The following is a 19,228-nucleotide window of genomic DNA, read 5'->3' on the forward strand; positions in this document are numbered from 1 at the left end:
TCACAAGGTTCTTTGCTGTTGTTCTGGGATTGATTTGCACTTTTCGCACCAAAGTACATTCATTTCTAGAAGACAAAACATGTCTCCAGCATGAGCGGTATGACGGCTGCGTGGTCCCATGGTGTTTATACTTGTGAACTATTGTTTGTACAGATGAACGTGGTACCTTCAGGCGTTTGGAAATTGCTCCCAAGGATGAACAAGACTTGTGGAGGTCTACATTATTTTTTCTGAGGTCTTGGCTGATTTCTTTTGATTTTCCCATGATGTCAAGCAAAGAGGCACTGCGTTTGAAGGTAGGCCTTGAAATACCTCCACAGGTACACCTCCAATTGACTCAAAGGATGTCAATTAGCCTATCAGAAGCTTCTAAAGCCATGATGTCAATTTTTTAATTTTACAAGCTGTTTGAAGGCACAGTCAACTTAGTGTATGTAAACTTCTGACCCACTGGAATTGCGATACAGTGAATTAAGAGTGAAATAATCTGTCTGTAAACAATTTTATTGGAAAAATTACTTGTGTCATGCACAAAGTAAATGTCCTAAATGACTTGCCAAAACTATAGTTTGCTAACAAGAAATGTGTGGATTGGTTGAAAACGAGTTTTAATGACTCCATCCTAAGTGTATGTAAACTTCTGACTTCAACTCTATCTATAATCCACATTTCTGTATCTGTGGAAAGGTATTATATGAGTGCAATTATGTACCTATAACTAAATGTTCAAAGGATGTATCTCATTGGCTACCACTACAGTGACAAGTGTTTGTACCCCTTTAAGAAGGGCCGGCTCCAGGCATATGTGACATAAGCGTTCGCTTATGGCCCCTCGACCCCAACGTTTTATTTTTTGGAACTCTCGCCTTACTTTTGAGTGTAGGAATAGTAAAATACAAGAGGTGCAATTTCAAAATTTGGTTGTGCATGAGCCGTTTCTCTTGTTTGGTCAGTCACTCAATTAGCCATGTCAATGTTTAGATTGGTAGTTAGTCTAGCCAGTCATTCTCAAACAGATATCATATTAACGTGGCATAAGTCATGGCCAAATGCTTTAAAAGCCCCCACCAGAAGGCAATATCACTCCAATTCCGATGTAATTCCTGTTCTATAGTGAAGATTCTCATTTAGGTTCCACCTCCGAAGAATGACGCAGGCTGCTAATACATATTCACGAATTGTGGGTGGGAACATTGTGGTGATTTTCACATGGAGTGACAAAATAACAACAAGTTATTACAAGTACACTGTCAGTGTAGCTAGCTAGCATGCTAACCTTATCTAGCTAGCTAATGTTATCTGTTGTGGCTACACTGTATTCAAAAGAATAGCCAACTGGCTAGGCTATGGCTTGTTTTGGAGGTGCATTCAGGGAAACCCCGGCCCAGGTGGATAGGGGAAACCCGTATCTTTGACTTTGCCAATTAAAGTTTTTGCATGTTCCATAAATTGTGGCCTCGAATCCGCTAGGTTCGGGACAATACCAGTTTCGCAAAACTCGTTAGTGTCGTTGCAAGGAAACAAAACACAAAGCAGATTTAAATTCTTTAGTCAACCACCTTAATGTTGGAAACAAACATAATTATGTTGTCATCCAGAGTCACATTTATACATTTTCCTAGCTATAGCACACAATATTTTACATACAGCAGATTTTTTAAGGACTAAAGAGTTTGACGGCTTCGTGTTTTCATTCTTGCCATGGAAAAAATATTGCAATACTGGTCTCAGCCCTAGAATTCCGCCATTGAAATAAAAAATAATAAGATGAAGCTCCAGGAATATGGATAGCCTAACTATTTAACGGTTTTGATTAGAGACTAGTTTTTCTACATTGTAATGGGCACGGTACAACCTTTGGTAGGCTGCTGGCAGGCCATATTTAGCTGTGCTACCGCAATGCCAAGTCAACCCGTGCTGATGCCATGGTTCTCACAGCTACTGGGAAGTGAAATTATAGGCTACAATGACTTTGCTCATGATGTGCGCCGCAAATTATATGTAACAACACCCTGAGCACATCAGGCAAGAAACTAAACACCAATACAAATGTAACAGCAGCACAAAATAGATGAACAAGTTTGTGGAATTTTCTTTTCCATGTGCCTTTTCGTTATAGGATAGAAACGTGTGTTTTCTAGCTGCACCAATCAAAGCAGGTCAAAACCATTAATCTTGGGGCGTTGAGGGACCGTGGTTCCAAAATGTAATAATATCATACGCAATTTTACAATTTATGAAATTATCATATATATATATATATATTTTTTTTTTAAATACAGACTAGCTAAAAAAATAAGTACAACTTGACAAATGATCCAATGGATTATGATCATTTTCTGGTAAAAAAAAGGGAGGTGCAAAAACACAAGTTTGCACCCCTTGTTTTAATTTGCTCCATTGCTCAGGTGGCCAAAAAGGTGTTTGGTTAAGCTCAGTCACGACTCACAAAGAAGAAGAACGTTGCATGTGTTTCTGATTAATAAACAATCCCATGCTAGTGGATAGGAAAATTCAAATAAAACCCAGCCCAGAAAAGAAACGTAGACTGAAAAGTATTAGCATGTCCTATCATAGTGGAAACACACGGCATTGTTACAGAAAATATCAACATTTGTTGTAAAATTGCACCATTTTCTCTCCATGGCAAAATGTGTAGAATTGCACTAGATTGACTTAAAAACTTTTTCTCTCCACCGTCAACAGAGGTCACTAAAACATTTTGCCAGAGTGGGAGGCCCCCCAACCAACTCTCGCTTAGGGCCACCAAAGCCACTTTTACAAGTGCTAATAATGGTAAAGAAGTTATCACACTAAAAAGGAACAGGCTGTAGGCATCACAGATAATGCCTTCCTTAGAAAGAGATACTGTATATATATTTTAATCTACACTCATCTGTCAGTGCCCAACAGAGGGGACAGAGTCAAGTGTGGGAACATTAAACATTATTACAAATGACCTTGTTGATCCCTGGTGTTTGAAGTCCATTTTCCTTGTCGGGGGATTCTTGGTGTGCAGGACTGGACATTACAAAGCTGAGGTTACCACACCTCCCTGCTTTTGTAGAATGCCCCAATGAGGATACATTGTCCTCGGGGCAGAAGGGGTGATTCATTAAGGCCACTTTAACTAAACTGGTCTCTGACCAGACCATTCATTACCTGACCTCCACCTCTATATGGAAATAAACTTAAGCTGTGTATCTAGCCCTTTGACATGCTCCAATTTGTGTGTTAAGTTGATACAAAATGTTAGAACAATTGGTGGTTTTCCAGTTGTAGAAATATGATTTGTTAAAAGCTTGTGGAGAGGGAAAGAGAATGGGATAGGGGCCCAACACATAGAGTGACAATTAAATGTATGGTTTTTGTGTTCAAGGTTCTCCCATTGTGTTATGTTTGATTTGGAGTTCCTGGGTAATAAGTGAAGCTCGGGCGGCAGCGTGACTGTCAGGTTCTTGGTCACCTCCCAGACCAAGGCCCTTCTCCCCCGATTGCTCAGTTTGGCTGGGTAGCCAGCTCTAGGAAAAGTCTTGGTGGTTCCAAACTTCTTCCATTTAAGAATGGTAGAGGGGTGGCAGCATAGCCTAGTGGTTAGAGCATTGGACTAGTAACTGAAAGGTTGCAAGATCAAATCCCCGAGCTGACAAGGTACAAATCTGTTGTTCTGCCTCTGAACAAGGCAGTTAACTTACTGTTCCTAGGCTGTCATTGAAAATAGGAATTTGTTCTTAATTAACTGACTTGCCTAGTTAAATAAAGGTAAAATAAAAAAAACTTAACTCTCTATCTGAGGATGCCAAGACTACAAGTTGGTAGTATTTTTTCTGTCTGGTAGCCAAGCCAAATCCCTGCTCTGCCCTACTACCATGTGGAAAGAGAGAGCGACACATAGACAGACATATAAAGTGTATTCTGACCACTTTACTTTTTCCACTTTGTTACATTACAGCCTTATTCTAGAATGGATTAGATTGTTTTTTACCCCCTCATCTATCTACACCCCATAATGACAAAGCAAAAAAATAGGTTGTAAATGTAATAAGAAATAAACTGAAATATGACATTTACATAAGTATTCATACCCTTTACTCAGTACTTTATTGAAGCACCTTTGGCAGCGATTACAGCCTCGAGTCTTCTTGGGTATGACGCTACAAGCTTGGCACACCTATATTTGGGAAGTTTATTTTCTGCAGATCCTCTCAAGCTCTGTTATAGGTTGGATGGAGAGCTTCACTGCACAGCTATTGTCAGGTCTGGGCTGTGTTCTTAGGGTCGTTGTCCTGTTGGAAGGTGAACCATCACCCCAATCTGAGGTACTGAGTGCTCTGGAGCAGGTATTCATCAAGGTTCTCTCTGTACTTTGCTCCATTCATCTTTCCCTCAATCCTGACTAGTCTCCCAGTCCCTGCCACTGAAAAACATCCCCACAGCATGACCGTAGGCATGGTGCTAGGTTTCCTCCAGACATGACGCTTGGCATTGAGGCCAAAGAGTTTAATCTTGGTTTCATCAGACCAGATACTCTTGTTTCTCAAGGGCTCAAGGTCTGAGAAGAGTAGCTTCCGTCTGGCCACTCAACCATAAAGGCCTGATTGTTGAAGTGCTGCAGAGATGGTTGTCCTTCTGGAAGGTTCTCCCATCGCCACAGAGGAACTCTGACCATCGGGGTCTTGGTCACCTCCCTGACCAAGGCCCTTCTCAGTTTGGCTGGGTGGCCAGGTCAGTTTGGCTGGGTGGACAGCTCTAGGAAAAGTCTTGGTGGTTCCAAACTTTTTCCATTTAGGAATGATGGAGGGCACTGTGTTCTTCGGGACCTTCAATGCTGCAGAAATGTTTGGGTACCCTTCCCCAGATCTGTGACTTGGCACTGTCTCGGGGCTCTACGGACAATTCTTTCGAACCTCAGGGCTTGGATTTTGCTCTGACATGCACTGTCAACTTTGGGACCTTATATAGACAGATGTGTGCCTTTCCAAATCATGTCCAATCAATTGAATTTACCACAGGTGGACTCCAATCAAATTGTAGAGACATCTCAAGAATGATCAATGGAAACCAGATGCACCTGAGCAAGTCTCATAGCAAAGGGAAATACCTATGTATTTCTGTAGTTTTTTTTATACATTTGCAAAAATTACAAAAACAATGTTTTTGCTTTGTCATTATGGGGTCCATAAATATAAATCACCAATCCACAAATGTAAATCACTTTGCACAAATATAAATCGTTTTCCACAAATGTAAATCGCTATCCACAAATGCAATTCAACAACTTTTGATTTGTATTTGTAAATCGAGGGCCTTTGTCAAGTGTCAGTGTGCAGCGGTGAGGACGGAGTCAGGCGCAGGATACAGAACTGAGTAAAATAACGTACTTTACTTGAAAAGAAACAGCCATAAATTCCACGCAGGGAAAACACACCATAAAACAGCAGTCTAACACTCAACAAGGAACGCACAAAACATATTGGGAACCAGAGGGTTAAATAGGGAAAACAATATTAACGTAATGGGAACCAGGTGTGTACAATCAAGACAAAACAACATAGAAAAAGAAATGTAGATCGGTGGCAGCAAGAAAGCCGGTGAGAGGCAGCAACTTCGGCAGAAGTCGTGACAGTACGCCCCTCCTGACGCATGGCTCCAGCAGCGCACCGACACCGGCCTCGGGGACGACCCGGAGGACTAGGCGCAGGGCAATCTGGGTGGAGACGGTGAAATTCCTGCAGTAAAGAAGGGTCCAGGAAGTCCTCCACCGGCACCCAACATCTCTCCTCCGGACCGTACCCCTCCCACTCAACAAGGTACTGAAGGCCCCTCGCCCGATGCCTTGAGTCCTGTGACAGAGGATACACGTGACTCCTGGGAAGTTCTGTGTCTACCAGGAGATTTATCACACAATCCCCCCGTCGATGGGGTGGTAGTTGAGTCGCCTTCCTTTTACAGGCGACAGGAGCCAAATCGGCGTATTCAGGGGGGGAGATGTGCATGGTTTGGACTCTCCACCGTAGTTGCACCTATGGAAACACCTATACACCTCCCTGAACACTGTTTTTTTTCTTGTCATCAAATCCCTGCCAAAAGTCAGGTGACATAAGCGCTTCTAAATATGGAGTTGCAGATTAGCCATATCTGTCATGTGCAAATCTTTATGGCAGTAATTCTACTTAAGGCCCTCGATTTACAAACACAAATCAAAAGGTGTTTGTTTGTGGATAGTGAACTGCATTTGTGGATAGCGATTTACATTTGTGGACTGGTGAGTTAGATTTGTGGATTGGTGATTTACGTTTGTGGAAAGTGATTTACATTTGTGGAAAGTGATTTATATTTGCGAATACATTTGGCACGATATTGATCCCATACTAACGTATCAAAATGTGGAAAAAGGGAGAGGTCTGAATACTTTCCGAATGCACTGTGTAGAGAGAAAGAGACTTGGGTTGCAGATATCTTCTCCTCTCTATTTAGCCAGTCATCTCCCTATCCCAGTACAGAACACAGCCGAAACCACCACCCTTGTTTGCACAGTGAATCCAGCAGCGAAGCCATATGAATGGGATAATGATGTGACTATACAATCTCAGACCTACCATAATTATGCCCCATTATGAGCCCAGCCCACAGATAAGGTATTTATACCAAAGAATGCCCTCATAACTCGTCTATGTAATAATGATATATCATTCATGTGTCGTGTCGTATTTGGAGAACTGTGGTATTATGTTGAACCACAATCTCCTTTGGGCTCCAAGAGAGGGCAATGTGAATGAAAGGCTAGGATCAGCAGCAGTGAGAGGCAGAGGCACAAGACCTGCAAACTAGAGTTCTGATTTTCCTCCAGTTTGAAGTTGCTCACATACTGTACGCACAGATGTGCTATCATCTTACTCTCCCTAAAACCTTACTAGCTTAATTTAAAAAGTATTGCTTCTTATGACTGACTCTGTATGCCGATCTACAAAAAAAATGGGGACTACATTCTCAAACTAATTGAATCCTCTGGAATCTCTTCCCTGTTCCGTTTTAACAACCTCTAGCTATATCTCCTTTCCAACAGTCAGCTTGTTTTGTGTGTAGGGTTAGGGTACTCTTTGTCCTTCTGTTATCACACCCTACCACTGTGTTTAATCATCAACTACTACCTCCATCTTATCGTTATCGCCTTATGATGGGTCATAAAACAGACCCAGAGGGTGCGTCCCAAACGGCACCCTATTCCTTATATAGTTCCTTATGGGTCCTGGTCAAAGGAAGTGCACTATATAGGAAAGAGGGGATTGATGTATTGAGCTGAATGTGTGCTTGACCAGGGAATGGATGGTTAATGCTCACAGGAGATAACCATGTTGACCAAGCTGTAGTATGAGTGTTTTCCCTAGCTACTGATTGCACTGCAATGGTTATGGTTTATGGACATGGGTTGGGTTGGGGGTGGGGTTGCCATTTCTTTATCAAATCAAATCAAATGTATTTACAGTGCCTTGCGAAAGTATTCGGCCCCCTTGAACTTTGCGACCTTTTGCCACATTTCAGGCTTCAAACATAAAGATATAAAACTGTATTTTTTTGTGAAGAATCAACAACAAGTGGGACACAATCATGAAGTGGAACGACATTTATTGGATATTTCAAACTTTTTTAACAAATCAAAAACTGAAAATGTGGGCGTGCAAAATTATTCAGCCCCTTTACTTTCAGTGCAGCAAACTCTCTCCAGAAGTTCAGTGAGGATCTCTGAATGATCCAATGTTGACCTAAATGACTAATGATGATAAATACAATCCACCTGTGTGTAATCAAGTCTCCGTATAAATGCACCTGCACTGTGATAGTCTCAGAGGTCTGTCAAAAGCGCAGAGAGCATCATGAAGAACAAGGAACACACCAGGCAGGTCCGAGATACTGTTGTGAAGAAGTTTAAAGCCGGATTTGGATACAAAAAGATTTCCCAAGCTTTAAACATCCCAAGGAGCACTGTGCAAGCGATACTATTGAAATGGAAGGAGTATCAGACCACTGCAAATCTACCAAGACCTGGCCGTCCCTCTAAACTTTCAGCTCATACAAGGAGAAGACTGATCAGAGATGCAGCCAAGAGGCCCATGATCACTCTGGATGAACTGCAGAGATCTACAGCTGAGGTGGGAGACTCTGTCCATAGGACAACAATCAGTCGTATATTGCACAAATCTGGCCTTTATGGAAGAGTGGCAAGAAGAAAGCCATTTCTTAAAGATATCCATAAAAAGTGTTGGTTAAAGTTTGCCACAAGCCACCTGGGAGACACACCAAACATGTGGAAGAAGGTGCTCTGGTCAGATGAAACCAAAATTGAACTTTTGGCAACAATGCAAAACGTTATGTTTGGCGTAAAAGCAACACAGCTGATCACCCTGAACACACCATCCCCACTGTCAAACATGGTGGTGGCAGCATCATGGTTTGGGCCTGCTTTTCTTCAGCAGGGACAGGGAAGATGGTTAAAATTGATGGGAAGATTGATGGAGCCAAATACAGGACCATTCTGGAAGAAAACCTGATGGAGTCTGCAAAAGACCTGAGACTGGGACAGAGATTAGTCTTCCAACAAGACAATGATCCAAAACATAAAGCAAAATCTACAATGGAATGGTTCAAAAATAAACATATCCAGGTGTTAGAATGGCCAAGTCAAAGTCCAGACCTGAATCCAATCGAGAATCTGTGGAAAGAACTGAAAACTGCTGTTCACAAATGCTCTCCATCCAACCTCACTGAGCTCGAGCTGTTTTGCAAGGAGGAATAGGAAAACATTTCAGTCTCTCGATGTGCAAAACTGATAGACATACCCCAAGCGACTTACAGCTGTAATCGCAGCAAAAGGTGGCGCTACAAAGTATTAACTTAAGGGGGCTGAATAATTTTGCACGGCCAATTTTTCAGTTTTTGATTTGTTAAAAAAGTTTGAAATATCCAATAAATGTCGTTCCACTTCATGATTGTGTCCCACTTGTTGTTGATTCTTCACAAAAAAATACAGTTTTATATCTTTATGTTTGAAGCCTGAAATGTGGCAAAAGGTCGCAAAGTTCAAGGGGGCCGAATACTTTCGCAAGGCACTGTATATAGCCCTTCTTACATCAGCTAATATCTCAAAGTGCTGTACAGAAACCCAGCCTAAAACCCCGAACAGCAAGCATTGCAGGTGTAGAAGCACCTCATCTCAGAAAAACAGTGCAAAGCTGTCAGAAATTTATTTTATTCTATAATCCCTACTTATACATTAGAGAAAGGTTTTTATGTAAAACATTATGCAACGTTGCTCCTTGTGTGAACTTATTTTTCAATTTAAACTTTTAGAGCATGCTGCTGGATGTGACATTTGTCTTGTGGTTGAAATGAGACAGACAGTGTTATTATCTGTTAGATCAGGCCAGGGCAAAGACCGGCCCGGGGCCGTATGTGGCCCGCGACCTGGTTCAATATGTCCCGCGGAATCATATTCAGATCACAAAAATAATTTTTTGAAAAACGTATTTGTTATCCAAATTAAAAGCACAATGAATACTCGCGTTTATGTAATGATTTAACTCCCACTGCTTATTTTGAAGGTACATATAAATAACAACTGCACGAGGACAGACAGTGACGGCTGACACAAGTCACAGTTACAAATAGTAACTAGCTATAAATTGGCAAAAATGTGTTTTTCAAAGATTTTAAAAAAGAAGGAAAGTACAGTCATGGCCAAAAGTTTCATATTTAATATTAATTTTCACAAAGTTTGCTGCTTCAGATATTTTTGTCAGATGTTACTATGGAATACTGAAGTATAATTACAAGCATTTCATAAGTGTTAAAGGCTTTTATTGACAATTACATGAAGTTGATGCATAGAGTCAATATTTGCAGTGTTGACCCTTCTTTTTCAAGACCTCTGCAATCTGCCCTGGCATGCTGTCAATTAACTTATGGGCCACATCCTCACTGATGGCAGCCCATTCTTGCATAATCAATGCTTGGAGTTTGTCAGAATTTGTGGGTTTTTGTTTGTCCACCCGCCTCTTGAGGATTGACCACAAGTTCTCAATGGGAGTAAGGTCTGGGGAGTTGCCTGGCCATGGACCCAAAATATCAATGTTTTGTTCCCGAGCCACTTAGTCACTTTTGCATTATGGCAAGGTGCTCCATCATGCTGGAAAAGGCATTGTTCGTTCCAAACTGTTCCTGGATGGTTGGGAGAAGTTGCTCTCGGAGGATGTGTTGGTACCATTCTTTATTCATGGCTGTGTTCTTAAGCAAAATTATGAGTGAGCCTACTCCCCTGGCTGAGAAGCAACCCCACACATTAATGGTCTCAAAGTGCTTTACTGTTGGCATGACACAGGACTGATGGTAGCGCTCAACTTGTCTTCTCCGGACAAGCTTTTTTCCTGATGCCCCAAACAATCGGAAAGGGGATTCATCAGAGAAAATGACTTTACCCCAGTCCTCAGCAGTCCAATCCCTGTACCTTTGGCAGAATATCAGTCTGTCCTTGATGTTTTTCCTGGAGAGAAATGGCTTATTTTCTGCCCTTCTTGACACCAGGCCATCCTCCAAAAGTCTTTGCCTCACTATCCTTGAAGTTCTTGATGATCCAATAAATGGTTGATTTAGGTGCAAACTTACTGGCAGCAATATCCTTGCCTGTGAAGCCCTTTTTTTGCAAAGCAATGATGACGGCATGTGTTTCCTTGCAGGTAACCATGGCTGACAGAGGAAGAAAAAAGATTCCAAGCACCATCCTCCTTTTGAAGCTTCCAGTCTGTTATTAGAACTCGATCAGCATGACAGAGTGATCTCCAGCCTTGTCCTCGTCAACACTCACACCTGTGTTAATGAGAGAATCACTGACATGATGTCAGCTGGTCCTTTTGTGCCAGGGCTGAAATGCAATGAAGATGTTTTTGGGGGATTCAGTTCATTTGCATGGCAAAGACGAACTTTGCAATTAATTGCAATTCATCTGATCACTCTTCATAACATTCTGGAGTATATGCAAATTGCCATCATACAAACTGAGGCAGCAGACTTTGTGAAAATGTATATTTGTGTCATTCTCAAAACTTTTGTCCACGACTGTAGACAATGAATGTAGAGAGTTCCAGCAAGGGTGGACATCGAAATATTTATTTTTTGAGGTATCAGGGAAAGCTGTGTGCTTAGTATACAGAGAGCGTCACTGTCTTGAAAGACTACAACTTGTTCCGACACTTCCAGACAAAGCATGCAGAGAAATATAGGAATATGTCTTCTGAGCAGAGGGCAAGTGCATCGAAAGAGTTGCTTTCTCAGTTGCAAAAGGAACAAGGACTTTTCACAAAACTGCATTCAGAAAATGACGGAATTGCGAGAGCTAGCTATGTACTGTCCCACAACATTGCGGGCCGCACTTTGTTATTTTTGTATTTTGTCGTGTTCAGTTTGTTCTATTAAATATGGACACTTACCACGCTGCGCATTGGTCCGATCCTTGCTACTCCTCCTCAGAAGAGGAAGAGGAAAGCTGTTACAGAATCACCCACCACCAAAGGACCAAGCAGCATGGTAACGGGCAGCATCAGCGATCTCAGGACTCCTGGACATGGGAGGAGATTCTGGACGGCAAGGGACACTGGGCACAGGCTGGAGAGTATTGCCGCCCCAAGGCAGAGCTGGAGGCAGCAAAAGCCAAGAGTCGGTGGTATGAGGAGGCAGCACGGCAGCGTGGTTGGAAGCCCGAGAGGCAGCCCCAAAAATGTCTTGGGGGGTGGCACACGGGGAGTGTGGCTAAGTCAGGAAGGAGACCTGAGCCAACTCACCGTGCTTACCGTGGAGAGAGAGGGACCTGAAGCGCACGGTTTCCCCGGTGCGCAGGCATAGCCCGGTGCAGTACATAGCAGCGCCTCGTATCGGCCGGGCTAGAGTGGACATTGAGCCAGGTGCCATGAAGCCGGCTCAGCGCATCTGGTCTCCAGTGTTTCTCCTGGTACATGGCACCAGCCCTATGCATGGTGTCCCCGGTTCGCCAGCACAGCCCAGTGCGGGCTATTCCACCTCGCCACACAGGCCTGGCTACGGGGAGCATTCAGCCAGGTAGGGTTGGGCAGGCTCGGTGCTCGAGACCTCCAGTGTGCCTTCACGGTCCGGTCTATCCGGTGCCACCTCCACGCACCAGCCCTCCGGTGGCAGCCCCCCGCACCAGGCTGTCTCTCCGTCTCCTCCCTACAGGTGCTCCCGCCTGTCCTGTGCTGCCAGGCTGCCAGAGTCTTCCTCCTGCCCAGCGCTGCCAGAGTCTCCAGTCTGTCCTGAGCTGCCAGAGTCTCCCGTCTGTCCTGAGCTGCCAGAGTCTCCCGTCTGTCCTGAGCTGCCAGAGTCTCCCGTCTGTCCTGAGCTGCCAGAGTCTCCCGTCTGTCCTGAGCTGCCAGAGTCTCCCGTCTGTCCTGAGCTGCCAGAGTCTCCCGTCTGTCCTGAGCTGCCAGAGTCTCCCGTCTGTCCTGAGCTGCCAGTGTCTCCCGTCTGTCCTGAGCTGCCAGAGCCGCCCGTCAGCCAGGAGCTGCCATAGCCGTCCGTCAGTCAGGAGCTGCCAGAGCCGCCCGTCAGCCAGGAGCTGCCGGAATCGCCTGTCACGCCGGCGCTGCCGGAATCGCCCTTCCCTCCGGAGCTGCCGGAGTCTCCCACTTGTCCGGTGCTGCCCGAATCTCCCGTCCATTCGGGACCCATGGCTTGGGTCCCCATTCGAGGTCGGCGACGAGGGTCGCCGCTCTAATCAGGCCACGGAGGCGGTTAAAGAGGCGGAGAAAGACTATGGTGGAGTGGGGTCCACGTCCCGCGCCAGACTTGCCACCGCGGACAGACACCCACCCAGACCCTCCCCTATAGGTTCAGGTTTTGCGGCCGGAGTCCTCACCTTTGGGGGTGTACTGTCACGTTCTGACCTTAGTTCTTTTGTTATGTCTTTTTTTTAGTATGGTCAGGGCGTGAGTTGGGTGGGTTGTCTATGTTCCTTTTTCTATGTTTAGGATTTCTGTGTTTGGCCTGGTATGGTTCTCAATCAAAGGCAGCTGTCAATCGTTGTCCCTGATTGAGAACCATACTTAAGTAGCCTGGTTTCACTTTTGAGTTGTGGGTGATTATTTCCTGTGTCTGTGTTTTGCGTTTGGCCTGGTATGGTATGGTTCTCAATCAGAGGCAGGTGTCGTTAGCTGTCTCTGATTGAGAATCATACTTAGGTAGCCTTTTCCCACTTGTGTTTTGTGGGTGTTTATTTTCTGTGTCTGTGTGTTTCACACGGAACTGTTTCAGTTTGTTATTTCACTTTGTTATTTTTGTATTTTGTCGTGTTCAGTTTGTTCTATTAAATATGGACACTCACCACGCTGTGCATTGGTCCGATCCTTGCTACTCCTCCTCAGAAGAGGAAGAGGAAAGCCGTTACAGTCTTGCCTTGTGTGGAAGAGTTAACAGACTGTTGATGTTGAAAGAAATGTATAGGTGACGTCTGTAAGATTTACAACTGGTCAATGATCAGTTAAACCATTTAAATATTCTATACCCCTTTATTTTAATCCAGCTGCACTGTTTTACATACTGTAGGCAGGAAAACCTCCATCACCTCTGTGCCAGTGTATTCTTGTGCATGTGTATAGTTACCTCATGCCTGTTATCACCCTGATTACACTTAAATCATCCCCTGGTTTTTACTCCACCTACTGCACCACAATCTTCCCTCAATGTGATTTCACCAATTTATCCAGCCTCGGAATGTTATTCATAATGTCCATACTAGAGGGCACGTTTCTCCCTCCTCAATTCATCACCACACCTCTCCAGACTAAAACGCATTATCAATTTCTACTGTTCAGTGGTACATGCATACTAAACTAAATGGCGTGACTGCTGTTGGGCTGAAACACAGACTCAGGATTGTGCCTTAAAACATTCTCTCTGCAGGCCCTTGTATCATAGATCGGATACACATTGACCTTCTAGCACTTGGCCCCTGATTGGGCCGTGGACTGCCATCACAACCCAAGGAAGACCAATCACACAGATTAGACAAGGTTAGTTTGACATGCCTCTGACCTCTGAACTGGGATATTCCCTGTAGCCACACACCTGTCCTGTGGTCGGACATTCCACTCAGGAACCTAAGAGAATAGTGAGCGATTCTTCTTTAGAATACTTTGGAATGGTGGGTGGTCCTGTGTAGCTCAGTTGGTAGAGCATGGCACTTGCAACACCAGGATTATGGGTTTGATTCCCGGGGTCACCCATATATAAAATGTACAGTGGGGCAAAAAAGTTTAGTCAGCCACCAATTGTGCAAGTTTTCCCACTTAAAAATATGAGAGAGGCCTGTAATTTTTATCATATGTACACTTCAACTATGACAGACAAAATGAGAAAAGAAATCCAGAAAATCACATTGTAGGATTTTTAATGAATTTATTTGCAAATTATGGTGGAAAATAAGTATTTGGTTACCTACAAACAAGCAAGATTGCTGGCTCTCACAGAACGGTAACTTCTTCTTTAAGAGGCTCCTCTGTCCTCCACTCGTTACCTGTATTAATGGCACCTGTTTGAACTTGTTATCAGTATAAAAGACACCTGTCCACAACCTCAAACAGTCACACTCCAAACTCAAATATGGCCAAGACCAAAGAGCTGTCAAAGGACACCAGAAACAAAATTGTAGACCTGCACCAGGCTGGGAAGACTGAATCTGCAATAGGTAAGCAGCTTGGTTTGAAGAAATCAACTGTGGGAGCAATTATTAGGAAATGGAAGACATACAAGACCACTGATAATCTCCCTCGATCTTGGGCTCCACGCAGATCTCACCCCGTGGGGTCAAAATGATCACAAGAATGGTGAGCAAAAATCCCAGAACCACACGGGGGGACCTAGTGAATGACCTGCAGAGAGCTGGGACCAAAGTAACAAAGCCTACCATCAGTAACACACTACGCTGCCAGGGACTCAAATCCTGCAGTGCCAGACGTGTCCCCCTGCTTAAGCCAGTACATGTCCAGGCCCGTCTGAAATTTGCTAGAGAGCATTTGGATGATCCAGAACAAGATTGGGAGAATGTCATATGGTCAGATGAAACCAAAAATAACTTTTTGGTAAAAACTCAACTCGTCGTGTTTGGAGGACAAAGAATGCTGAGTTGCATCCAAAGAACACCATACCTACTATGAAGCATGGGGGTGGAAACATCATGCTTTGAGGCTGTTTTTCTGCAAAGGGACCAGGACGACTGATCCGTGTAAAGGAAAGAAAGAATGAATTGTGAGATTTTGAGTGAAAACCTCCTTCCATCAGCAAGGGCATTGAAGATGAAACGTGGCTGGGTCTTTCAGCATGACAATGATCACAAACACACCGCCCGGGCAACGAAGGAGTGGCTTCGTAAGAAGCATTTCAAGGTCCTGGAGTGGCCTAGCCAGTCTCCAGATCACAACCCCATAGAAAATCTTTGGAGGGAGTTGAAAGTTTGTGTTGCCCAGCAACAGCCCCAAAACATCACTGCTCTAGAGGAGATCTGCATGGAGGAATGGGCCAAAATACCAGCAACAGTGTGTGAAAACCTTGTGAAGACTTACAGAAAACGTTTGACCTCTTGTCATTGCCAACAAAGAGTATATAACAAAGTATTGAGATAAACTTTTGTTATTGACAAAATATTTATTTTCCACCATAATTTGCAAATAAATTCATTAAAAATCCTACAATGTGATTTTCTGGATTTTTTTCTTCTCATTTTGTCTGTCATAATTGAAGTGTACCTATGATTAAAATTACAGGCCTCTCTCATCTTTTTAAGTGGGAGAACTTGCACAATTGGTGGCTGACTAAATACTTTTTTGCCCCACTGTTTGTGCGCACTACTGTAAGTCATATTTAAAATAGGCCGACATTGTAAATAATAACTTGTTCTTAATTGACTTGCCTAGTTAAATAAAGGTTAAATAAAAAATACAAAAGTTGCCTTGGATAAATGCATCTACATTCCAGAACCACAGAGAGAAATGTGCAGAAATACAGAAAGAAAGCAGTGCTTCCCAATCCACCCAAAGTGGTGCACATTTTTGTTTTTTACTTAGCACTACACACCTGATTCCTCTAAGCAAAGGTTTGAAGATGAGTTGATTAGTGGAATTAGGTGTATAGTGCTGGAGATAAAACAAAATGGTGCACCACTTTGGGTCCCCAGAACCAGGATTAACAAACACTAGACTAAATTATGATATATGCTTAATTTTAGATCAGAGAGGTAAGTACATGTTGGAATCAGGAGAGTAACTGTGAAGTGAGGAGTGACACAGAGAAAACCCATACAGTACGATGTCATGACTAAATACTATATGTCTGTGATTCTGCTATACCATACTATTGTTTACTAATCCCATAGAACGCCCTGTGTTAAAGTGTTTTCTCTGCATTGTGAAAGGCAGGCACACAGCAAGTTAGGTTGAGTTACTGTGCTGCCTCTCTCTGGCGGTGCGTGCCATCCTCCAGCTGGTTGTGCACTGATGTATGAGGCAAACAGACATGCCCCCTAGTTATTAGCAGGTGCACGGGTCACCTCAGCAGTTGATTGATTTTTCAAACCATATTGATTTTTTTCCTGTCTTTCTCTCTTTTTCTTTTCCCCTGCTGAGCACAAGAATGTCATCAACCCCCTCGGGGCAAGATGAAACAATTCAAAGACGTGATGATGAGGGTGAGGAAGGGAGAGACAGAGGGGAGTTAGGGGAAGACAATGGGGGGAGTAACAGAGTGGGGTTGAACATACGAGCCCAGAGCAACATGCTCACTCGCTCTGAGCAAATCAAAAACACGCATGCTGCACTCCATACAGTGTGTCTATGAGTTCACACAGCAAGGCGCCATGTGTCAAGGAGCCAATATGTATAAAAATTCCACATTGGCACGTCCCCTTGTTTATATCCTGCACTGAAGCTGGACACGTCTTGGCCTAACCTGGACTGAGGGAGTCTTAGCCAGGGCCTCAATTTCCCTCCCTCCCACTCACTCACTCACCCACTGACAGACCTGGGTTCAAATTGGTGCTTTATTGGTGCTTGACTGAGCTTGCCTGTTGCAATGGAATGAATAGAAAAGTCCCAGATGTGCACACACCGCCCAACCGGTACTTCCAGGCAAATGCTGAAAATATTTTAAAGATTTCAAATAGTATTTGAACCCAGACCTGCTCTTTGACACAGGTTCATAATGGGCCAGGGGAGTAGTGCCAGAGCACATGACTGTTGGGCAGAGAGAGTGGTGGAAAATAAAATTGTTCATTCACCCTCGTAAGAAATCTTTTGAATTAACAACAACACAAAACAGAATGGTGAGTTGCATTTCCAAAATAAAATAAGAACATTCATAATCTAAGCTTGTTCCTTTTTTCCCAGTGGAGATTCCAGAATATGAGCTCAAGTTTTTTGGGCCTCTGCTAATCGTCTACTAATAGTGCCAGCGCCAACATTTCAGATTTTTACTGTCCCTTTCTCTTCTCATTATCTGTTGTAGAAATTAGGCCTCTGTTAATTCATGTACCACAGAAATGTGGTTGGTGTTCAGCTTTGAATGAGTTGGGAATGGGCTCAGACAACTCATACAAACGTGCGCACATGCACACCTCTGTGAGCTGATTTGATTAAAACCCTACACCTCTTATTACTAGGTAATGGACAGAGGGTCACTGAGGGGAGATTATGGGTGGTGTGTGCTAACAAAGCCATATCAATGAAGGGGAATTGTCAACTTTACACACACACACACACACACACACACGTGTGGAAAAAAAACACATACCCTCACTCACTCACACACACACACCACCTAACTACTTGGCAATACACGCTGGGTCCTTTAAAAATGATTACCTTGCCTTTTTGCCAGTTGAATTGAGTTAAACACATGCACGCATGCACCCACACACACTTGCACAACACCTAAATATTTTGGCTGCTGCACAGTAGTTTCCCTCTCCATCAAGGATAACCCCAACAATAGCTGACCTTCCATTTCCAACGAGCTCTGTCTGTTGTTATTGAGCTCTGAGTGCCATTCAGTTGGATCTGATATGAACTCACTTTAAGCTCCTGAGTGGCGCAGCGGTCTAAGGCAATGCATCTCAGTGCAAGAGGTGTCACTACAGTCCCTGGTTCAAATACAGGTTGTATCACATCCGGCTGTGATTGGGAGTCCCATAGGGCGGCGCACAATTGGCCCAGCGTCGTCTGGGTTTAGCCGGGGTAGGCCGTCATTGTAAATAGTTAAATAACATCTGGTGCTGGGATTATTAGCAAATTTGTCTTCATGTGCACACTGAGCAAACATAATTGTAACCACCTGAATGTGCATGACTCTGGTTGTCTACTCTATGAAATGCTGAATCACTTCAAAGATTGACTTGACCTAGCTAATCTACCTCTAGTGTGACATGTGACTGTCCATCATGAAGTTGTTTTTCCACTTATCTCTATGCACACATCACTGTTGTTTATTTTCTTCCACATGTCTTTAGCTTTCTTTCACTGAAAAAGGAGGTAATCACAGACACAGTTCTATTCACATTTTACACTGTACTACTCCTGCTTGCATAAGCAAGAAGACGCACCCAGTCTGGCCAGCCAATGAAAGTACTTGGGGGCGTGCTCCTCGAAAAGAACATGCTGTCCTGACCTAAATTAACTCCGTTCAAACCTGGCTGCAGTGAAAGCCAACCTAAGTGGCTGTCATAAGTGGTGTGCTTTTCTTAATGCGTGCCTGATTGGATAAAGCGAGTGTCAATAACATTATTTTTCACCCATACGGTAGTACAGGATGTGCCCTCACTATGCGTGTTGTTTTTAAGTCGAGTTTCGGTGCCAACTCCTGTAGAGAATGGCGCGTAAAATCAGCCCAAGATCTGTAATATAGAGTTGTGCGTCATTGTTTTGATACCACATGGAAATAGTGTGTATTGCGATAGTTGTAAAGTATCCTAGACACACTAGCGTAGTTTGCACATTACAAATGAGGTTGTTTACCTTCTCTGCAGCGCGAGCCACGTGTAATCGAAGTCCAATTATTTATTTTTATGCACATTCTCTTGAACATGTCTCGTGGAATCTATAGCGTTTTCAATTCTAAAGAATCTCTTCACTCAATAAACAGTAGCGTCATGCATTTTTTCAACTGTAGCATTATTATTTAA

Source organism: Oncorhynchus clarkii, chromosome 33 (genome assembly GCF_045791955.1).
Source record: "Oncorhynchus clarkii lewisi isolate Uvic-CL-2024 chromosome 33, UVic_Ocla_1.0, whole genome shotgun sequence".
NCBI classification, from domain to species: domain Eukaryota; kingdom Metazoa; phylum Chordata; class Actinopteri; order Salmoniformes; family Salmonidae; genus Oncorhynchus; species Oncorhynchus clarkii.